The following is a 25,727-nucleotide window of genomic DNA, read 5'->3' on the forward strand; positions in this document are numbered from 1 at the left end:
TATTTTAAAGATGTGGTTAAATCTTAAATGATCATTTCTAGTATGAGGAAAGGGCTCTGAAATATGTATAGTACCTTTCAAAGACATATCTTGTAGACATTCATCTAAAAGTCTTCTTATAGATTCTTTAAATACTTTGCAGTCACTGAAAACGCTCTATCCCAGTAGTTTGAAAGTCATTGATCAGATTTGGTCAGTCAATTGAGAATTTGGGGACTTTGTAGAATGCATAGAAAAGTCCACAGGCATTGTCCTAAAACTGATTGTCATTATAGATTAGAAGGAATGTGCTTAAATACAGTGACATTCTAAATATTGGTCTAACCTACAGAAAATCAAACTGTTAATGCCATACCTTAATAGGTCTTAGTGATACCTGTATTCTTGACATTATCTCTGCTACCTTTATTTACCTCTTCAAACATCCACTTGTTTTTTTTCCCCAGGATACTTAAGCATGTCTGGTGTCATTGTTATTACAGCTGTTTTTATTTCATCACAATTGTTAGTCTATTTTTAATGTGCCTAAGTCTCTAGCAGTATGAGAAATAAAACTTTCTTTGTTGTTGATACCTAAATTCAGTGGTGAAAAACCAGTGTTGCGTGATGTCTGGTTTTCAAACTGAATTGGCAACTTTTGAAACCTTCTGAGGAGACGATTGGGCTTCATCATTTGTCTGTTTTAAGAATTTTGACATGTTTTTGTGTTTGTTTGACCTGTTTTGTATAAGACAAAAATACACGTAGAGAGAGAAGATAGATAGATAGATAGATTTGGGCTGTTTTAACAGTTTTACACCTTTAGGGGAAGAGTGTATTAACACTCAATAACACTGGGCCTGTTACAAGTAATCACCTGATATCAAAAGTCTAAACATGCTTTTAATGCTCCAAAGAGAGATTAGGAAAGTGTAGCAGCTCTGGGCTGAGGAGCATCAAAAATATGTTGTGTTACACTAAGGTGATGCTTTTCACTTATTTAATGTAAAAGTTATGTTGTTAGATTGAGACTTTCAGGACTTGTAACTACATGATTTTCCTTGTTCAGTTCTCTTATATTAAAACTTCTCATTAAAAGCAATACTTGATTGTATTCCAAGACTTTTTTTTAAAAAATTGAGCCTTCCCGCTGACTAGAATAAGCCATGTGAAAACAGCCATTCTAGTAATAAAGCTCATTCACAAAAACTTCAGTGATGTTATTTCTAAGAAGAAATGATGGTTAAAGCATTAAGAGCGTTTTTTCTTATATTAATATTATAGCTCCATGTCATTGAATTCATATCTGAGAGTTGCTTTTTGATCAAATGATAGCTCAGCCAGTCCAGGTTTAAGTATTTGAAATGCTAAATATGAGTCATGAAGCTTGGTCTTTCCTGAAAACACATCTTACGTGGATGAGTTTGAGATTTTGAACTGAAGTAGCAGACACTGCTGAAGGAGTGTTGATAATAATGTATGTTTAGTGAGAAGAAGTGTGATGTAGTCATGAAGGAGCTTAAATGGACAAGAGCACAGTCTTCTGTCCTAAAGCCATCTCACTTTGTGATTCATTGTAGGCAATATAATTAACCTGGTGTTACTAACATTGGTAGAGTAATTACCCTTTCAATTGGCAATGTTTGAAGATGTTGGAGATGCTGTTAATGGAATGCTTCACCCATAAACAATATTTTGTTTAAATGTTACTTACCTTGTGTGCTTTATAGTGAGGACAAAGAAAAAAAATAAATCTTATGTTCTCAGATAGAACAAAAGAAAACTGTGTTATCATTTATTGGAAGCTAATGTTCACCAATGCCAAACAGCAGCAAACAAAGTGAAAAATGTCCATGGAAAAAAGAAAACAAATTCTTAAATTACTCCTGTTCCATTATCCATAGGTCAGTTACCCAGTTGAATGCTCAAACATGCAAAAAGTATGTATTTTTTCTAAAATACTATTAACATTTATTTCCTGGAAAACCATCATACTTTGTTTAAACAGTACATCATATTCCCTCAATTCTGTACTTTGGAACTGAAGACAGAATTTTTGACCAATGAATGAGGGGGAGTGGCGGGTCTGCAATTCAGATTCTCCTTTGTGTGTGTATGTACATTCCTTCCTTGTCTACAAGAGCATTTTCCAGAAGCGGTTTATTTAAAAATGTTTTTGGAAGTTGTGAACAAATGAATGGATGACTTTGCATGTAATTTGTATGACACGAGTAACGTATGATTTTTTTCATGGACATCTTGATATTGATTGTTGCTGTCCTGCTCTGGTCAACTACTTTGACCATTGAAACTTGCTTACCTCCTTTCTGACTAAAACATGAGATTTAAAATATTTCTCGGCCACTATAACACATATGGGGTAAGAAACATTTAAACAAAATGTCATTTAAGGTGGAGTATTTCTTTAACAAGTAAAGACATTATACAAAATACATATTGATTGAGTGTCCTTAGAAGGGGCACACTTCCTCACTAGAATTTAGCTAATCATAACCCACATCAGAACATCTACTACAGCAAGCACAAGGTAGATGAGCTTGCAATTAAAATTTAAAACTGTAGCAGTATACTGGATAGAATTCAAAGATATTTACAGTAGTTACTTTAGTGTAAGTTACTTTATTTTTCATAGTCATAACAAGACTACTCTGTTTTTCCTTCATTTCATTTGATGTATTGTGTTAACTGACTAAATAGTATTCAAAGATACTAAAGGCATTTGTTTTTCTACTTTTTTTCCTGTTTTCAGGAAAATTGTGATTTATTTTTATTCTTTATGGCTTTATCCAGGTTGAATGATTTGATACGAAAAAACAATTAGAGTACACTCTCAGGAAAAGAGAGACGCAGCACCTTGGCAGCCACAGTCCACAGCTTGTTAGACTGAAAGAATGTGCCGCTTTAATTAATGATATGTAAATATCCTTGAATGGGCCACATTTGCATATTAAGAGAGATTTGCAGAATCTGTGGAGTAATATATTTTAATTAAGGATTAATTAAAAATAATGGGAATTTCATTTCGCCTGGCAGAATCAGTTTAAATTTTAGCATGCGTCTGCCACAGCTTATCATATGAATACTGAGCATTCTTCATGGAAAAGCTAACACAGTGTATTACACATTTCATTCTTTCATAATGTACCTCTGAAACAAAGCAAACCCTACTAATTAAAAGTGATAAGAGAGGTCCTCTTTGTACGAATTCTGCAGTCTCCCTCCCCCCTCCCTTTTTTGTTTCTTTCTTTATGGTAGAAAGAAGAGAATAGTTCAGAGACACGGAACACTAGTTGTGTTGGCAATTATGTTAATGGGATGCTATTAGGCTATGATTCTATATGAGCGATTGGGGAAAAGAAGTGCCTCAGTGAGAGAAAATAGTTAAACAGACATGTGGCTTTTTGATATCATTTCAGATTTTGATTTACATAATCATGCCTTTCCATGCAGGCTGGGTGTGGTTCCCAACATCCCTTTCTCTGAGACCCTGCATGTGATATTGCTGCAACATTTAATATTGTTTATTATGAAATAGGTCTCCTAATTGAAAAATAATTTGGGTTGCAATAAGCCGTCTAGCTTTCCTTTTGATGTTAAATTGAATGCATAGTCAAAAATGGTAGGGATCATAAAGAATTGTTGTCTTAAATTATTGAACACACATTTATTCAGAACTCTCTAAATATAATTTGGATCAGCAAGATCAAACTATATTAAGTCTGAACTTTACTAAATCTTTATCAAGCATTTCATCCTAATATAAACATGAATCAGTCATACCACATTAATAACAAGTTTTGTACTGAGCCCATGCTCTTTCTGCAAGCCACATTGTTTTTGAATCTAACAGTAAACTTATATAATGATCTTCAGTTTAACAGTTATGAACTTTCCAGCTCTTGCATACGGTTCAGGTTTTCTTCGGAGTTATTTTTAAATCTTATTTAGCCTGTTAAAGATTGGCCACCTTAGCTAGGCACAACGCATGTGAAAGTAAATAAACCATATCTCCTAAACATCCTGCCAAAAATCACAACTCTTAGGAATAAGTGAATTTTCGTGCAGTCTTTAAGTGATTAGGTTTGGAAACAGTGGAATCCGTTTTAGCATTTTTGCATAGAGGGTGACATTATTTAAATTGCTCATATTTTATATGAATAATAGAAAAAAGTGTTAATACATTTCGAGAAGTAGCCCAAGATAGCTTGGATACTTTGCAGGAAAAGGCTGCAAAGTAACTAGATGGGATCATAGGCCACAAGGCAACGCTGGTAATGTGAAAATGCATGTTAACTTAGTTTGGTGCTAGAATTTCATAAGCTGAAATGCTTTTTTTCCCTACAGTATGACATGCATGCTCATACACACAACAAGGTAAAGTTCAGAAGGGTGGTAATGAGAGCAGATCTTTCAACTTTGAGAAAAATGTATACATGGAGAATGATCAGTGTCCTTGCACTGATGGATTGAAGCCTAAGTTATAATAGTAGATGCAAGTACTACTGTGAAATATTAGCTCATGCAGCTTGTGAAATTTTCTTTAAATGAAACTGAAAGAAGCAACCCTGTAAAAATGTCAGCTGCTGTGTTTATTTCTTATGGCATGTATTAAAATTGGATTTTATTTAGTATAAAATGTCATATATTCTTTCTTATTCATGCTTTAATTGTAATGTTTTATTGTCAATTAATATTTCTTAAACCACACAATACCATTTTATAAAAAAAAATCCTCTCAGAATGCAGGTAGAATAAGGAAAATGTACGGCAGTATTTATTCTCATGGGGCTTTTACTCCTGAAAACACAATTTGCTTTGATTTGGTGAGTTTGGAAATAATGTGAACTGCAAAGTTCATTCATCAAGTAATGCAAAGAAAAACCCCTCAGAAGGGCTTCTCACAGTCTGTTTGAATAAAATGACCTGAATTTGGTTTATCTATCAGAAATTCATTGTGAGCAACAGAGGGATGGTCTTCATTTTTGCAGATGGGAAATAAACTGTGAATTTCCTTGTTTTCTCCTGAAAATGTGATAAGCGCCTGAAAAGGCAGAAAAAAAAATGTCTGGGGGGTGATCTGCAGAGTGGGAGAGATGAGCGTCCTTGCAATTGCAGCTCCTTCTTACACCAATCTCTTCGTTAATCACTGCAGATTGATGTTTTTGCAGATGCTACAAAGGAGACAAGCGTTCTTTTCTGCAGTGTGTTTTAAGTCATGTGTCTGCAGTGCTGTTTCTTTAGGATTTAGAGGCAAAAAAATGTAATTTTTCATTTCTACAGAAAAAACAAAGTACTAGCATAGTACACTCAATATTAATACAGTTACGTAGTAGATTCCATATGAGATAATGCAAACATGCAGTGCCTCACAAAGCAATTAGCAGGACATGTAATATGCCCATCTTCTTGGGTGTTTTGTGCTGTCATTACTATATTGATCGACATAGATTGAGTTATTGAAAGGGAAGGTTGAAGCACTGTTATTCTTAACTCCTTCCTTTCTGACCCTATCAACAAATATAGGTGCCTTTATCATGCTATGCTTTCAACAGTACTTTTGACATTTAAAGAAAAAATACTTTAAAAGGTTTTTAAGAAATTCTTGCACAGATTTCTATTATTAGCAGATTTGAGGTCTTATGGCCTTGGGCAAGCCTGAAGTGCCTCACTCTGTCACAGACTGGCAATTTAAAAATGGTAAAAAGGAGATAACCTGTAGTATATAGCTTATACGTCTGCTGCCCTGTTTCAGAAAATATAACACAGATTTTAAAGAACACTCATTACACCAGAATGTAATATTGTTACAAGCTGGAAAGATCATTAATTAATTATTGTGCTAGCCTTGTCTGTGTGGTCATCATATCTATTAGATTTACTTTTAGTAGAGAACCCATTTATGTTTTGGCATTTCTCTTTGTGGCCTTTTAAAACAAAGCCATTGAAACCTTTCAGTTAAGTTGTTCAGTGTGGTAATGTATGTAAGATATACTGTATTAATTGTGGTCACTGTCTGTGTGGCACAACTGGTACATTCTTATTTGTTTAATAGTGCTACAATAGATAGTAATGAAGCCTTTAATTAACTGATTGACGAAGAGTGCTATGAACATTTCTTTAAAACATTTATGTCTTTAATAATAAAGATGCTGAAGGTTCCCCTGCCTGCCCAAGACTATGCAAGCAGGAATGGTACTGTAATAAACCAGAGATGACAAGCCTCAAGTGTACCTTCTTCAATGATGTTTGTCTACAGTCCTGCAATCTTAATTGAAATTTTCTCTGGAATATCTTTTACGAGCAATTTTCAAAAGATATTTAAATGATGCTATAATGTACCTACAGCAGATAATTTTATAGTTTTTTGATGAAAATCACATATTAAATGCCATAGACATAATTTTTTATATTAATTAGTTGTGTCAAATATACCACTCTTAGGAACTCAATCGATTTTTCTATATTTTCTATAACTGCATTAACAGTTAAAATAATTATAAAGATCAATTCATAAAGATCTATTCACCTTCGGTTTTTAAACCCATGAAATGTATGGTCATAGGGGACTGGAGGCTATATTGACAATATAGGACATAAACTACAAAAAAAAAAAACACTGAATGGGGTACCATTCAATTACGGTGAACACATATGACACACATACTCACTTGTCAAATAAGAGTCACCAGTTCACCTAAAAAAGACATCCTTGGGATGTAGGCTGAAAGCCAGAGTATCTGTGAGACAACAAACCGCACACAGACACTTGCAATGCAGTCTTCGGAAGCTGTGAGTCAGCAGCACTAATCACCATTCCTTAATGTCACACATTTATAAATACACAGAAATATTGTACTGTATTTAAAATAGTTTGTGTTTTCTATTTTTTTCAAAATTGCATGGACCTTGTTCATTGCTGCAAAATTCTGTTTTTATGCCTAAGATAATCCTTAAGTTTTTTTATTGCTCCATAATGAAGGATTCAAACAGCAAATATAAGATGGACTTTTTTTACCAAGTAAAACTGGAATGTTAAGTGATGATACCAGCATACAGTTTATTACTTAGGTTTTTGCTTAAATAGGGCTTGAAATGTATTGCGGGATTGTGGAAATCCCCACATAAATTTAGTAATTCGCGCAAATTCAAATTTTTAATGTGCAAATCTCCCACATTTTTTCCCCATATTTTTTGGTAAGCTCTCTTTTGCTTGTTGTGGGAATAGTAAACATGTTTTTAAACCATTAATTTACAGTTATCTCAGATTTGCTACTTAAGAATTTGTTTTTTTCATTATTTACATTTTGTTAATGTCATATGCAGAGGATGTCACCTTCCTGTTACCTTTGCTGTTGACCGGAACTCGCGGTTAGCTTTTTTGTAAATGCATAACAGGAGTCGAGGTCCTCTGTTTACATTGCTCTTTACAAGAAACTTGACCAACCTTTGCAAAACTGAAGGCTAAAAACAGACTTTGTTTAGAAATTTAATGAAATGCACGATCATCAGTCCTTTAAATGTTTATAGTGGGCTGACTGCCTTTAAACTTGCATCTAAAAAGTGAAAATCAGTGACACACACAAACAGATTATAAACAATGCTCCAAGATAACTTTAGCGTAACAAAAGTGAGCTGTTGAAGGCTACCACCTTTCTAACTCTAAAAAGGACATTTCAGCAGAAAAATTAGGACTTTCCCTAGGATACCACAATTCACTTTTACGTTTCTTTTTAGTCTTTTGGAAATTTATATTTAGAAAAATGTTCACTAGCGAACTGATAATTGTCATAGTTATTCTCAAACCCACTCTAGTTCAGAGGAGCAGGGAGCAACAGCCTCTCAGTACTGGGCACAATGCAGGAAAAGAGCCCAGTCAGGGTACCAGTCCATCACTGGGTCCAATTACGCAGACACCCACTCTAACATTCACACTGGGACCATCTAACCAAACTGAAGTACACTGAAGAAAAACACACAGGGAGATCATTCAAACTTGCCACAGATAATTACTGCAGTGTGTTTGGCCTGTAAAGTGGCAGTGCTACTCTTTGTACACTAGTGTGGCACCTGAGCTAAAAAAGTTTTACTATTTTAACTTATAAACTATATTTTAACAAATATTTCAAATGTCTAAAGTTAACACAGCTTTATGTAGATTGCTTAAGTGTCTTAAAGCTGTAAAAAAAATATACTCAGACATGATAGTTTTATGCATCAGTGGGATTGTTTTGTAATGATTACTGGATTACTGGGGATAATATTTGGGGAAAAAAAACAAAGGGTTGCATGGCTTTGATACAGCCTCCCACCCTTCAGTTTACCTTTGGTTTATTCTCTGGATCATTAAAGTATCAAAGTCGCCCTCAGATTGTGGGTGTAGGGGCTTCCATTGCTGCAGAACGTGTCTGCCTCTTGTTGCATATTGATGGTAACGTATTAGGAAACAATAAGCAATGCATTACATTGCATTTGAAAACATTTTGAAACTGTATGTTTTTCGTGACATCCTTATTAACCATTACCTTTTTTGATTTTTGCATATCTTATACTATAAGAAAATAATATTGGATGTGTGAATTTTCTGTTATACCTTGTATTTTTCCATTGTGTTGTTCATTATTTTCATTGATTGTAAACACCTAAATGTATATTGAAGAATTTGCATACAAGTGCTTTTGAACAACAGTTGTATTTGAGTTCTGACCGTTACAGCCATATTGAGTTGTATTCCTTTCTGTTCATTTGAATATGTCATCTATGTACAGTCTGCAAATTTCTCCCTGTCATTGTGTTGTCTTCAGACTCTTGTTACCTCCAGCCGACAAGCAGTCATGTTCACTGGAATTTCTAAATTGCTCCAAACTGAGTGTGTCCTTGCCTGTTTTTATGTGCCCTTTGGTTGCTCCAAATCCCTTTGAGAGCTGTGTTTTGACTTCCACCTGTTGCTGCTGGGACTTGCTCTGATTCCCTGTGACGATGATTGAGATACGCTCAGTGTGTAAATGAAAGAATGGATTTATTTTTTATTTATTATTTTGTTATTGCACAAAAATCAGGAATTGATCTGTATTTATGAAATGAGGAACATCTGTGTTCTGTAACCTGATCTGATGAATTTGATTACAAAATGGATGAATTAATCGATGGAAGTTACAACTAAATGCGGTGCCAATCCAAGCAAAAGTCTTCATGTGGAATAATATTGTAGAACTTCTACTTTCTCATCATGCCAAGTAAATGCGCAGTATTCTTTTCAACATTAAGATTTATTAAAACATGAACTGAAGATTAACTAAAATGTAGTGTTGTGAGTACTCCGTGCAAAGTAATCCACTAAATAACACTTGACATCTCTGTCATGCTGTGGCATTTTGACATGCACACTAAAAATGAACTGATATCATTAGCAGTCTACATTTAGTATTGAATTTCACTCGACTTGTTTAATTATTTGATGCAAATAACCCACGTATTCAGGCCTTTAATCCAAGTTTTAGGTGTCATACATATTCTCCACTACTGTACAATTCACAAAAACATTTTGAGCATTATGCATCATACCTGTATTCCTGGATTCTGATAATGTCAGTTATGCCTGAAGATGAACTACCAGTGATATTTCATGTTTTTGTAGCTTTGGAAGACTGGCAATTTAAAATGATTAAAATCTAACCTACTCACCGAAAAATCACTCATTTTAAAAATGATATTAGAATAGCAGCTTGCCATATATATTTTATATTTTGAACAATATGCCTTGTACATTTTCTTCAGCTGTACATACAGTTTGTTAACAGTCAAATGACAAATGCTGCTCATCTATATAATGATGTAAGTTCTTGGTTCTTTGTATGTTTGAAAATACACCACAGTCATCGATTTCACTCGTTAGATTATATGAAAGATTTAAACTTTTGAATACTTTGGAAAAAACTGAAAACATTCACATGTACTGTGCTAAATGGTGAACCATGTACTGGATAAAAGTGATTCGCCTGTGCTAATGGTTTTCTTGCCCTGAAAGCTGAGGCATACAGGACATCAGAACAAGATGACATCTGGAAGGGCCAGCAGGAGAAACAAGAAAGAAAAAAATGCTCAACTGAAGTTTACATTAATCAAATGCAATAATAAACAAACAAATCTGGATTTGTTTCTTTTTAAATTGTTGCTTCTACCTTCAAGCATTCTGCTGATAGGACTCAAATAGGCTGAATACTACACATGCATTGCAGTCTACAGATTGGTTTACACAATCATACAAATACTGATTAACATTACAAGACATAAATGTTTTTAAAAATTAGCCTTACATGATGCATTTATATTGTAAAAGGAAAATTAGTTTGTATAAGAAAATACAAGAAGAATGTGAGAATTTTAAATAACGAGTTTTGTTGATTTGTTTGTCACTGATAGTTTGTTCATTTTGCGAACTTAATGGCAAAATATGAACCAAGCTCATGACTAGGACTGGCATTTCATCATACTAAGGTAACAGTCTGCTCGACATTTTTGGATATGTTGAAGTCTGGGATTGAGACACAGCATGACAAGGTGCAGCTGCTTCCTCTCCCCAGTATATTGAGGAGTTTAGCACAAGTAAATGTACCACCACTGCCAAGACATGGTGTTTTGCAGTTCATAAACATCCAGTTTATCCATTGTGCTTTAGACTTTAACAGTCCCCATGTGTTAATGACCATTGTAATAGAATTCATTACATTAAATGAGCAGTGCATTCTCTGTGGCAGGCAATGCTGTTTGTCGCTTTAGTATTAAAATGTATGTGTCAATAGGTGTTTGAAAGACTTAAAGGCTCAATTTGAAGTTACACGGAGTTATGCTTTGTGTATATATATTTATATGTATATGTGTATATACTCGCACTCACACACACACACACATCATAAATTCATATATATATATATATATATATATATATACTCACAGAGTATATCTACATACATACGTATACCATACATTCCCCTCTACTCAATGCAACCTCTTCCCAGAGTTTGGGTCCACTAACATGTCTGTTGTCAGGAGACACTGGCTTAACATTACCAAATTCGACCCATATGTACAAGTGAAGAGCTTGAACTTAATGGAATTCATAATTTTTGTTGCAAATTTTAGGAGAATATGACATTCCTGCACCCTACCCTGGTGATCACAACATCATGTAATCATTTTTCTTCCTTAGACCCTTGGGCATCAGTTGTTGTAACACATGATGCATTGAAATGAGAACTGGACAGCCTCTACGTGATGGCAAATATTGGAAACTTTTCTTCTTTACACTTTTCTTAATTTCTTTTTTACCCTGATGTACACCATAGCTAAAAGAAAGTAAACTGTATGGTGTCTCTTGCTCCTTAGTAGAGACTGCAGAGTTTCTTCCCTTGATATTGTACATATTTTATTTTGAGGCCTTTTATTTTGAGGTTCTCTGGCTTATACAAGTTGCCTATTAAGCTGTTTAATGTTACCTAAGTATGCCTAACTGTACCGGAAGGTCACAAAATGTACATAAAATATATAAAATCTTTTAAGAATCCTCATGGACAGAATCTCCCACTTTCAACCTTTTTTGAATGATATGATTTATATTTTAATATAGAAGCAATTTTTATATGGCATGTAACTTCAAAGTCTAGTGTTACATTTGTGAAGGTATTTGTTGTATGGGGGTGTATATCCAGCTATGTATAGGCAATTTAGAGTTTGATTCAACCAGTGAATAATTTTTTTTTCATTACTGTGTACATAATTTATGTAGTTTACCAGCCTGTTGATTTAAATGTGCATGTTTTGCTTTTCTTAACTAGTGTTCATTATAGAGAAGAACATTAGTATATTCATAGCATTCATATGCAATTAATGGTGAAAACAGTGTTTGATGTGATTTCAATTAAAGTGTAACAGATTCAGATATAACAACAGGACAGCCATAATTTTGAACTTGTACTACAGTGACATTTCTTTGGAAGAGCAACACTTGTTGGATCACTTTATGCAAGTTACTAATGGTAACTTACTTTATTTACATACAATAAATGACTTATTCTAACTTTAATGAATGTTTTATCATAGGTGTAAGAGTTGTGTATTATTTTTGTTATTATTATTGTAGTGTAAGCTGCTGCTATTATAAGCAAACATTATTAATTGCTGTAAAATTACTCTTTTATCGTACATTTGCTATCACTCCAAGATTGGCTTGTTAATTCTAACAGTTTTACATATTCAGAAGTTTTCTGCCATTGTGCCACTCCTTACAAGTTTGACTTGTGGTTTCTGGTGCAAACGTGCATTAGCCTGCACCACAACAAGATGTCATGATAGTAAAGAAAAACAAATTGCATTATGTTAATATTCGGAGGGGACAAATGTGCACCACAGGAGTGGGTAATGCTAAAAAATATTTGAAAATGTGAATATGTTGTTTGTTCCATGGCAATGAGGCTATGTTTGATTTAATCCTTCAAATAGCTAATTATCTCTGAATTGTCCTATGCAATGTACCCTTATTTATAGCCCCACTTCCTCTTCTTCATGTATTATTCTTTTACTGTCTTCTTATTGTGTGTATTTTTCTGTGGATAAGACCTGTCATCTTTAGACGCTGTCAGGGGATTTGATCAGAGCGATCTCCTGGCCCTGTGGGACGCATTAAACACCTCGCAGGCCCTTTGCTCAGCCTCACTCTCTGAACCTTTCACTTCCCTTTAATGAGAATTTCTCCTAATTATTTCAGTGGCTACAGCAAAGGGACCGCAGTGTAGTTAGATCTCGATACTCAGACGTGACTGTTATGCTGATAAAGGCAGGAGATCAATAATTTAGGCCCTGGCCTTAATAGTAGTGCTAAGAGCTTATGTGTCTGAGTCTGAGATTAGACTTTAAAGGTATAGCAGAGTGAAAAAAAATCAGGCTGGTCATTTGATTTCAGTGAAGCATGAACACTTGCCTGCCGTGTTTAAAGCATCAGACACCTAAGGGTCAAAGGAAGAAATTGGAGGGCACACCGTTAATGCATTGTTTTCATCGAATGTTTCTTTTTTAATTTTTTTTTTATCATGATTTAAAATCATTGTAATACCATTAGTATATAGTCTTAAAGAAAAGACATTCAGGCACTTCAGCCCAAGCTCTTTGAAATAAAAAATAATAATACATTATATATTATCTCAAAGAGCACCATGTATTAATACTGCTGTGCATTATTGCCATTATTTACATTTTAATATAGTAGGCCTGGATGCTGACGTTGCCAGGGTATAAATCTGTATTTTCTTTTTATATTTTCCTGCTTTGTCTCATCGTGTTGTATATTCTTCTTTTGTTAAATAAAACAAAAGAGAAAATGTTATCTAGCTTTTTTGTTATTTCAGTCTAGTAGTTTGAACTTGATAAATGCTTTAAAAGGAAATAATTATTGTAGTCCTAAATAGAAAGGACATTGCTTGCATTGAACATCTTTGTATACTGTATGTTAATTTAAACATTAAAAACTAACTAATGGCTTATGACGAGGATGCATTTATTTGGGTGGTTTCTGTTACAGTTTTCACAGTGCACGTGAACAAAAAAATATTTCAAGCATTACTTTGTGGAAATGTGACAATTCACTGGATGAGTTACCATATTGAGACTCTTGTATTGATTTTTGTTAATAGAAAGTGGAGTGAGATTTAAATTTAGGCTCTCTTAAATGAGAGGGAAAAATGAAGTTCATCAAGCTTATTTACTTTCTCAAGTAAGGGGTTCCTAATTGGTAAGGCTACTAGGAAGATACGTCAGTGAAGAGGATGGTGCCAAAAGTTGCTTTACTGTAACAATCAAAGTTACAGTGTCAGAAAGTCTGCCACTCTGTTGGCAGTTGTTGATAGTTGAGGGGGTAAAAACCAAATGAAAGCTCCAAGAGTGCTAAAAGAGACATGAAGGCTATGGGTGACTGGTAAGAGTCTACCACAAATCCTTCATGCCACTATGAGATAGCATATGTTCTCTGATAGGATATAAGAGAACAATTTCAATTTTATGATTCAAATATGAACCCTTACATGTGCCCATTTAAGACAGGTGCTAGAAATGCTACTGCGTTTGGCGTATTTCTGTAATTACACTCCCCTAACCATTTGACATAGAGGTAACCATATTATGGTGTTCAAATGTGCCTCTAGCTACTGGGATAGGAAGTTTGGAGGTGTGTGGTGTGCTGAGTGACGTTTATAGAGAAAGGAAGTAAGGGTGTAAAAAAAGTTTGGAAGGCATGAAAGGAAGGAATCCATGAGACAGTTGAGGCAATGAAAGGTAGGAATCCTCATTTTTCCCCTTCAGAAAATACTATAAAAACATATTTCCAAGCTACAGTAGATATACTCAAAGATGGAAAGATACAACAACTTCAGACCCACCCACAATATTAAAGTCCTGCTGATCAAGGTAAAATTAGCACTTATAATGTTACAGACATAGGACTCTGAATGGGAGCACACAATATGGCATTCCCTTTTTACTTCAATATAAAAGGAGTCCCTGGTTCAAACATGAATGGTATACCATTTGCCTGTGGATGTTTGCCTTGGTTCCTCAGGGAATTCCTTTTTTCACCACAACTCAATAATTTGCTGACATAGATCATGGGAGGTATGTGATGAACACTGCAAGGTGAGAACACTTGGAAATGCAGAATGAAAAATGGAATGCTTGATATACTGCAGGTGTTTACATGACACCAGAAACTTCAGAAAACATGAGAAAAATGCACTTAAAGGCTAACGAAGAGCTCTTTTACTTATCACTTAATGTTTTTGAATTGTTTAGGATAATTCTTCAGACTTTCTTATATCGATATTTGAGTAAACCATATTTTAGCCTGCTGTAACCGTTTGGTCTTTCTTCAACAGTATGTAACAGCTTGTGATCACTGTTTCCATTTTTAAAACTAGTGTATTTCTGTTGCAAAATGAAGAAAAGCACATGTAAAGAATATAAACCTTAGCAGTATTATATTATAATTACTAGTTATGCATCATTTATAACTGTAAAAGAAAATTGGTAGGATTTTTTTTGCCTAATTAGAACACCACTGCGTCTGCCTATGAATATAAATGCACTGGGATAATTAAACAAGAGTATATGTTATCACTGGCAAAAAAATGAAGCAAGCCTTATAGACATCAGTCTGAATGATAAATGAAAATCCCACTGCCTATTAGACAATTTTACATGCTTGAGAGCTATGCAGCTTAAGTTTTAAAGCCAACCTTGAGTTACAGTTTAAGTACATTGATGCTGGTAAATCATTTTTTGTGCATTTATGTCAATATATCTCAAACATTTTAGGGAAAAATATCACCCTTGATATATTAAAAATAAATAATAATAATAAAAACACTTGGCTTTCTGTATGTTTGCAATCTTGTCACTGTGAATGTGCAGTTTGTCCCAGAGAGCCCAATGGCAGTCCTTAGCTCTTTGAGTCACATCACACACTGACTGGTGCCCATTGGCAGTCAGGTCGCACCTTCACAAATTAGGCCAGGCTGCAGGTAAAGTGAAAACCCCAGGGGAGAGCATATCAAGTATAACTAAGCAAATGCAACCCTGTTTCCCCACTGGGGTTACTTGAACACACCTCACTATGAGGCTAATGTGCTGCCTGGAAAACTAACTACTTTCCTGACACAGCCAGCTTCTTAGTCTGACCAATCTGAATCCACATTTGACGAAAGTCTTTTTGCATAGAACATCAGGTTGAGGTTTCTAACCCAGCTTGAGGACAACGGGTTTGGTGAATAAAGTGTAAAGGTCGAGAAAATATAGGTTAACATATTGTGACTACTTTAATTAGCAACTAGCTTGATTTTCCACAACATACAGGTTAGTTGTTCATAATAGTGTGTTATTTCCATGTCTCCAAACCTATGTAGTTTATTCTTAATTTACAGTGCCTTCAAACATTTACTAGCTAACCAGAATGATGTAGATCTTCAAAATCTCTTTCATGTCTGTTTGGCTTCTGTTTAAGGTCTTCTTTAACAGTTTTTAAGCTCTGTCCATTCTTTTACCTTACACAATTTATACATATTTCAGGTCATGAACGAGTGTTAAGGTCTCTCACCTTGAATGATAGTATTGTTTAATGCATTTTGTGAATGCATATACCCTCGCACAGTGGAGCAATTATGTATTTCCAATTAGGAACATAAGTAAATAGTTCCAATTAAGACATATAGTGAAAGTTCCCAAGGGTGTCTCACTTCACTGCTAGGCAACATATTTTGTAGACATCTACAATTCTGTGAGTGTAAAAAAACATTTGTGTATTCTTTTAAAACAGTGTAAGCGGCTTGCCTTTCAACTGTAGGAGTATCTTAAAGAGCTCAGAGTAAAGTCCATATCTAGCATACAGGCCTCGTGTGGGGAAAGTCCCAATCAAGATTTGAATTTTAGGATGAAGCACTTCGAGCAGCATTAACAGTTGTGGCTAAGCTCTTCACATTTTAAGTTAAAAGTCAGTAAGTGAGGGCAGTATGTAAAAAACTTGAATTTTTTTTTTATATATACATACTGGTCTAAGGTTACTTATCAGTTTATGTGAATGTCTGTAACCGGATTCTTTATGTAAGTCGGGACTTGCATTGAAACAGCTATTAAAGGGAATTTGGCAAACTACATAAAACTTTATTACATATTTTACAGAAAATGTCTCAGACTTGTTAATAAAATGGCAATAGTGTAGTATTTACATTAAATCAGAAAAAAAACATTTAAACTAAAGTGTGAAACATAAGTATGTATTCCATAGTCAACCTTTTGCTTAAGCATCCTGCAGTTTTTGATAATGTTAAAAGTATAATAATGACATGAAATCCACCATTAACCAACGACTGTAGTCATGTGTAGTCTTTGCCAAAGAATCACTCAGAGTGTTGCTTCCCTGGCCAGCAGCTATACTCCTATAGCCCACATTATGTGTCTTCCAGTCATAATTTGCATACTCTTAGTGAGTTGGAGGCAGTCAGCAACATGCTTCTGTGAAACCATTCGCCTAATGTCACCTTCCCAGAGACTCACTACAGCTAGTCTGTAACTTGCTCCGATAAAATCAAACAGGTTTCATTCTGTCTTTAGCAGATTTTTTTCTGCACATCGGGCTGTATTGGAATTAATTGCAGAATCTGGTTGGCTGTGCTGACATAGTGTCTGCTATCAAAAAAGTATTTACAGTCCTTCAAATTTTTTGTTTTATTTAAGACTGGAATGTTAATTTATTTAATTGGAATTTTTTGATATGGTTCAATGTAACTCTGTGTTACTAATCTTAAAGCAAAATTCAACAAATCCTTATGAACTACTTATTTACATACAAATATAAAAGTGGTAAATTCACATACTTCACTTTGAAGAATCTTAACTGGCTCATGTATACACCATTACCATTTGGTATCACTTAAGTTGAATATTGTCCACAAGGCCCGCTTAAATATATCTAAGAATATCAACAGAGACGTCAAAATTACCCAAAATACTTCAGATTTGGCAACAATTTGTTATAACAGTAAATCTATATATGCTTCAAAATTTAATTTAATAACCAGAAGTGTACTCACCAATCAGGTAGGCTACTAACAGGCTGATGACAACTCTTGAGAATTAAATTGGTGTTAATTGGTGTTCCTTGGCTAAGATAAAAGAAGTTGTGCCTTCATTAACATTGGTTCTAGACATATGCTTTACAAGAAAACATAAGGGAGACTCAAAAGTGACTTTAAGGCTATTAGGTATGTTTGATGCAATTGTAACGTTGTTTATTATGGGAGCCCTATCCTTGTTGTGTAACAATTTGGTACAAGCATCCTTTCACTGGAATGTTTCTCTATTTTTTTGTAGACTATTTGATAAAACTAAGATTGTTCTAAACTGGGACTGGGACTTGGGCAGATAATAATGTTTTTGCAGGATAATGATTAAAAATTAAAAGTCAAAGCCAAACTAGAAGGTGATCAAAACAAGAGTTAGTTTTATGCATTGCAATTGTGAATATGTAACTGGAGTTGAAATGTGCTGTTTACTGAAAGTTGCCATCCAGTCTGAGGATCTTACAAAGATGCATTAACAAACCCTTTCATTATATAAGGTAAGTAAACTGCACACTAAAATACAAAAAAAAACTCCATAGAAGATCGTGCACAGTGATTAAGATTTCTTGTCTTTCTTATCAAAGATGTTGTGATCAGAATAAAAGATACAATGATTGTGCATGTGTGTTTACATTGCCCCTCTATTTTGACATTTTTATGTTTACAGAACTGTTTAAATATCCATTCATCCTTGTTCCTAACCAGCTCATTCAGGATAGGGTTGTGGGGCAGCTGGACAGGGTGTCAGTCCATTGCAGGACAAATACACACACAATAGGACCAATTTAGCACCAGAATTTCAACTTAACTCCATATCTTTGGACTGTGGGAGGAAACTGGAACACACAGAAAAAACCCACACGTTTACAGGGAGAATATACAAACTCCACACAGGGAATGTTCAGGATGCAGTATATAAAATATACAACACCTATATGTTAAAAACTATTTTGTTTTTCCTTGCAGGAATTTCAACAGATTTTTGCCATGCAGGGTACCTTCTGATTAGGAAAGCATTTCCACGTCTGTATTAGCATAGCTGTTAGAAACTGCATTCAAAGCCAGCATTACAGGAATCTAGGGATAATTAAATATTTTTTGATGATTTGATTATGAGTGACATCACCTATTAGTCCATTACATTAAGAGCGTGTCACATTTCCACTAATCGGGTGAATCAGAACCCTTAAATAACAAATCTTTTGGCCTCAGGCTACAATATCTCTTAAACTCGATCCAGAGACTGTTTGCTAAGAGTATGGCTGTCTTAAACCCTTATTATTAATTTTTAATATGCATTTAAATAGAAGTCACATTTTATTTATTCGAAGGCACAACCCTTTCACTAATGCTAAAGAAAACACTACCATTAGATTGAAAAATAGGGCTATTGTTTCTCTTGACTTGTGGTGTGGTACAATGAATGATTGTGACAAACCAAAGTGTTTAAATGGTGAATTGAAATTAATGTTCCCTCATTGCTAGCCATGCTGACAGTACATTAAAGTTAATACCTCTGTAAAGTAAAATGAATGTTTGTTTATCCTTGCAAAATATATAGGAAACTCTTGTTCACTTCCATAGAATGGAGCAATTGTCTGTTACAATTGAGATTTATTGACCCTCTTAGCATTTTTTGTCCTTTAAACTTAGGGTTTGTTTGTTTATCTTTGATTTCTTTACTTCTTTGTTCATGCGTACATATTCTATTCAAGTGCTGTAATATTCTAAACATAAGACTTTCTGCAAAGGAAAAAGATAGGTTGTGTATTTTCACTTATTTATATAAATTAGATATAAAGCGTTCCTTTTGAGTAGCAGCTACAGTTGCCTAAACAATGACCTGTAAGGTGAGACTTCATCAGACAGAACAGTTATCAGATTATACCAGTGAATACAGGATTATGAGTATATAATATATATATATATATATATATATATATATATACATACTGCAGTTGGCAAATTGTAAAAGACATAATGAAGATGTGCCTTGTAGACTGCAGAAATAATTAAGTCTGCAGTTTAATATAGATTTACCCTATTTGTGCATGATAATACATTTGCATAAATAGAGATTGGACAGAAAATGACAAACACCAGCTGGCGGTGGAATTTTCAGCATTATTAATGTCATTTCCCCACACAGCGCACTGCTGTCTTGTGTCATTTGCTGTCCAACAAGGTGACCTTACCTGCATAAAGAATAAATTGGCCCAGTTGAGTTCACTTCTGTCTTGTTTCCACTGCAGTTCCTCAGCTAGAATTTGATCCTGCAACTGGTCTAGCTGGTACAAGACCTTGGGTGGGGCCTGGATCAGTATCTGAATCCAGTCCCTTTAATAACCCATGCAAATTCAGTGTTCATGTAAATGGCATTGGGATGGGTTTTATCACAAAAGGCACTGTTCACGATCAAAAGCCTGACTACTAAAAAGTGTTAAGGTGCCTTATAATACATAAATACCATGAGAAGCAAATGCTAAAGGTAGGCAGTGCTTTTTAAATGGACTACCATCTATTAAAACATTCTTAACTATAACTCCTGATTAATATGTATGCATTTTTAACAAAAATTTTAATAAAAAGCTTTTTAAGGGGAATATGCTCTTTTGCTGCATTTGTTTAAAAATATCTTGTGATTTCATTCACTCTAAAAGTTGTTCTATAAAATCAATATTGCTAAGTTCAGTTCAACAGTTGTCATTGTAAATGGAGTTCCACATTTCTTTTTTGTGTGAACTTTCCTTTTTTTCAGTTACTTTCTCATTTTACATTTTCATTCTGCTCTTAATATATTTTTAATTAAAGAGACTTCCCTGTTTTGGAAGAGAATCATTTTTTATTTTAACAATTTTTTGAAATAAAACATACCAAACCATACAACCACATAGGTGCACCGAGGCTTTTCGGCATTACCAACCAGACTGTGAGTCTTTGAACTATGATGCTGTAGCAGCTGGGGACAGGTAGTGAAATTACTGAAAGACCTCACTGGAAAAGCACATGAACCCTGAGCTTGATCGACTTCAAGCAGACATTCTAATTGCTGTTTCATCAGTCAATGAATGATCATTGCTGTTCCTGTATATTGAACATGCAAGTTAATAAAGCTGCAAATTAAAATCACAAGTGGAAGCACTATTCGCTTAACCAAGCTGGGAAAGAGAGAAAAATGTACCATTGAACTCAACAACTTATGATTTGCTGTCATAACCCTGACAAAAAATGGTACCTTTACGTTTTAACCACTTTTTTAAACTGCTGTCAGCAGCGTTCTGTCCAAGTATATAAAACAGTTGACCTGACTGGGTTCCAGATGGGTCAGACAGTAAAAATGCATGAGACAGGTGCCTCAGTATCCGAGACAACATGAATCACCTTGAATTCAAGAAAAACCGTTTCCAAGGTGATGTGAGCATGGCAGCTGGAATACAAGATGCCGTCAACAAAAAAAAAACTGTAGTGGATGGTCTTGAGCAACAGTCACTGTTCAGAACTGCTACGATGCAATGGGGTGATGGTTGGGGGGTTGGAAACAGAAGAATTAAGATGTACAGTATGTAAGCACAGCCATGCTGCAATGTCAGTGTCCTTTGTTAATTTTTTTCTTCAGTCCCAGAAGGCAATACAGGAGTCAGCATTCAGCTGCCTAGGATGTGTGTCTCATTTAACTGGTCACAGGAATCTTGGGCTGGAATCAAGATAAAAAGTACACAGATATGAGGAGGACAGACTGTAGATGTATGCTATTTTTCCTTGTATGTTTACTGTGGAAAATTATTATGCAGTTACTTTTATGCAGAATTTTAGCCCGTCATTTACAAACATTAAGGTTTTCTTTCTTTTGAAATACAAGGCAGAACAGTAACATTCCAGACACATTTAATTAATAAATCAGACAGATGATACATATCTAATTGTTTTTATTTATTTTTTTTAACCCCTCATTCCCATAGACTTGCTAACTATGGTCAGAGTGTGATTCATTTTCTTCAGTTGCTGCTCTAGTATCTAAAAGTTGACAGAGTGGTCTTGTAGAATAGAAACATTATAGACTGTTACTGTCAGAGTGTTAAATGTGATATATAGAAAGCGAGGGGGAGGGAACACATTGCAAGCAGTGTTTGAGCCAGAGTGCTCATGGGAGAATAAACCATCCACATATAAGAAATGAATGAGGTAATGTGGCGGGAGGTAATGGGTTTACGCAACATACTGGAACAGAGGAGCTCATTAGAGACTGAACTTAACCCTACCAATTCCATGCTTCCTTTGTCTTATCTGACACAAAGAGGAAAAAAAAAACAGGAGAGCAAACATGCTGGAATCAAATCAGCAGGGCCAGAAGCAAATTTTACACAAGTCATTTAATAAAGTAAAAAACATTCCTCTTTCATTGAGTAAAGGGTGGCTTATTGATCAAAGGGCATGATGCCAGTGCCAGTGTAACCTGTATGTTGGTTGTTGCAGTGAGAAAAGTATCAATGTGGCTGATTTTCTCTTTTATTTCTTATGTTTAAGCGTGACATTGCTGAACGGGGCAATAAAATGATAAATGTCAGTCCAGGAGTGCATGGATCATGATTGACTGATTGATCAGAGTTAATTTGAAAGCTCTCACTGGAGTAACCCTCTTAATAAATGTATATACCACAGTAAGGGAAAGAAGATGACTGAGAAGTATAATTCAATTTGTAACATGTTTTGAATATTTGGAGAAAAAAAAATATTCATAGGCCACCATATACAGGAAGTGTGATATAAATCACATTGTGGATAAACATAATTTGATGTAAAACAGACCCAATACCACAGCAAACAAATGCACAGCTTTTGCTGACAGTACAAAGGTGTCACATGCAAGACAGATTGACACATTGAAAAGAGTCTTGTGGGAAATATGATAATAACAATAAAGAAGACCAATTATTCCCCAGCTGACAACTTCCAAACCTTTTTACAGTCAGTTCAAACATATAAAACTTTATTGCACAAGTGGAAAGGGGGCACTTTTTGTTGTACAGCTTTCCCAGGGTCGGGTTTATACTATCTGTATTATTGCTCTACTGTGACATTTTAAACTTTATTGAACAAGACTTTTAAATGTGAAGGTAGTATATAAAACTGGGAATTTATTAGGTTTTGTCAAAATAAGTGTCCTTTTCAATTGAATTCTTTCATTCTTAGCAGTCAGTCGCGTGACTTTGCTGCATCCTCACTTTTTAGACTGTTGTTTCCTCCGGCAGTTTAATCATGCCTTCAAATATATAAAAATGTACAGTATAGTTCAAATAATACATTATGCTTACTCGTTACCTGTAAAGATAAAACTTAACTGTAACCAGTTGAAGTATATTGCTAAAATAAAAATTAAGCCTTCAAGTGAGTGACTGTGACCGGGTGACTTTTGTTTTCTTAGTTGAAATGTTCATGTTTGACATCTTAGCTGCACAGTAGGTAGCATTGTTACAGTGCTTGTACCCCCAGCTTAATCCACAGCTTACAGGTGTTACAAAAATCCAGTTAGGTGTGGGGGAACGTGCAAATGCCACACAAAATCTGAAATCAGTGCCCTTTGACTGTGTGGCAACATCAATAACTATTGTGCCTGCTTCAGTCAACTTTAATATTATGCAAAATGTGTTCTATTGAACATCAGCCCTAAACAGTTTATAGGGACTGCATAGCACAAGTTACAGATGCGTGGGGAGAAGCATCAGGTTGAGTCATATAGCCATCTTGATGGAGGATGTGAACTTGCAGTCCTGCATTCTAACGTCCTACAGCTTGTCACCTTTGGCTTAAAAATGCCATTATTTCAGAATGAGTGCCCAGACCAAACATTATACAATATCTGCTGAGAAGATAGAAACTACAAAAAGTAAATGATTTTTTTTTCTCTCACAGTGCATAGTGTTAATGTAAATGGCAACTGGTAAATCTGTTTATAAAACTGGAAAGAGTCTGTAAGTCAGACAATTTTTGTTCTTTCTTTCTGGTAATGTTGTAAATCTTATTTGTAGCAATATTTATCTTTAATTGTATATTTCTAAAACATAAATCCTTCTGTGTTTATAAACAGTAAAATGAAATACAGAAGAAACACATTTGTTAGCAAAAATTGAAAAAATGAATAGGAATTTTGAAATCGGCCATACTCTTAAAACTGATAGACATGCAATGAACTAATCAGTTTAAGTAGCATTACCAACTAGGGTAAATTTTGTGTCTTTTAATATGGAAACACTTTTTTATTTAAAATTATTTTATTAATGGGTTAAATTATTAGGTTTACAGTGATGGAGTTTAAACGTGTATGCTCACTTGCTTTTGCTATCTAGGTTGAAATGTCACTAGGATTCATGAAAGCCTGCCGTTAGTCAGGCATCCAGGTTTGCTATAATGTGAAGAAGCCACATGCTGTCCTCTCAGACAATGTTACTGCACCATTAAATACTTAAGAATATACAGTATATATATATATATATATATATATATAATATATAGCTTCACATGATTTATTTTGCCAAGGGGAACAGGGCAAGCCATTCAGCCATGTCAGTTGAAAGAAGGCCATGCTTAACCTAAGTCATATGAAAACAAGAAATTAAGGGGAGTGAAATTTGTTTTCAGTGCTAAAAATAAAACTGCATGGAAAAATGCATTCATATTGGCATGTTTTATATTATTTTTATAGTAATTATTATTTTGGAGAAATTCATTACCAGCAAAAACAAACACAGCAGCTTTATCAGTCTCATTTAATCAAAATATTCTGCACCTTTTGTCTACTGCTTGTATCTTTATTAAGTCAGATTTTTCTTTTTTGGTGCCTGACAAGCCTGAAGAAACTTACTTAGAACAGATGGAGAATTAGCACACTTGGACAAATTCCAACAAATAATCCAAAGAGAGGCATCTGATAACCACAGTCAAGCGAGGTGGTGCTTATTAGATTGCATTTCAGAATCTCTACCTGCATCATAATTGAAAAGTTATCATTAGAATCAAATCATATAACCCCTATTATTAGCACCCTAAAATGTAAAAAAAAAAAAAAAAGATTAGAAAGTAAGATATTTTAGCGGTCAGGGATCCAAATGGATGACAAGGCCAACTAAAGCTATTTTAGCTCCATGAAGAAAGAAGGGGAAAAGAGTTCATGTTCTTGGTCCTTGACCCAGTTAATCCCTTGGTGTCAGATTGGTGGCAAGCAAGAAAATACATTAAACCCATCCATTTTATTCTGAAAGCCCAATAGTATTACTGAAATAAAAAGTGCACAGAATAGAAATATGATCAAGGTTTAATTACACTGAGACTTACTAATATATGGGCCATTTACAAGTGATCATCTTTGTTGTCATCAAAAGACAATTTCACTTCATTTCAAGGTAAGGAGATCAGAGGGAGCAGAATCTGTGTCAGTGTGATTGCCCATAGTTCCTATAAGTGAGACAGCTTTATTGTTGTCCAATGTTAATTGCTGACACAGGGATCCATGGGGATCAGCTTAGCAAACCCATAGTAAAGTCCTATTGATGTTTAGAGTAATGCACATTGGGTGAACAATATCGTTTGCATTTTCGTGGACAAATGAATTGGAGTTTATGTTTAAAGTATTAGAATGTGTGCTGACTTGTTATAAAATACATAAGCTGCTAAGGAGCTGTTACTTGATTTAAAAGTGGTTGATGTGTATACTGCCTTTTCTGGGATTGTCACAATGTACAGGTTTTACAAATGTAAGAGTAGTGGTATAGCATATAGCTTTTTTTAACATGTGTATCATTGTGGTTATTACTTTTCTCTCTCTTCTCTGTCTTACATGTTTTAGGGCCTGAGTCTATGGCACTATTTTAATTTTACAAATTTTAGCCAATGCATGCCCTGTATTTATGATGATGGGCAGATGGATAGCTTTTTAGAATACACATACTGCATCAGAATATGTATTGTAAATAATTGCAACCAAGCAATATAGGATACTTGCATGTGTTGCAGGGCCAGAAAGAGCTGAATAACAAGATTACATTTAACTGCTGTTTGGTTGACGTAACCCCTCATTCC

The 25,727-nt window shown here is 34.7% G+C and overlaps 1 protein-coding gene across 6 annotated transcripts in view; it reads left to right on the forward strand.

Annotated features, from left to right (window-relative positions):
• Positions 1 to 25,727, forward strand: part of LOC120514222 (pre-B-cell leukemia transcription factor 1) — a 148,649-nt gene that overhangs the window by 38,258 nt on the left and 84,664 nt on the right. The gene's annotated exons all lie outside the window — the stretch shown is intronic.

The sequence above is a fragment of the Polypterus senegalus genome, chromosome 14 (genome assembly GCF_016835505.1).
Source record: "Polypterus senegalus isolate Bchr_013 chromosome 14, ASM1683550v1, whole genome shotgun sequence".
NCBI lineage: Eukaryota > Metazoa > Chordata > Cladistia > Polypteriformes > Polypteridae > Polypterus > Polypterus senegalus.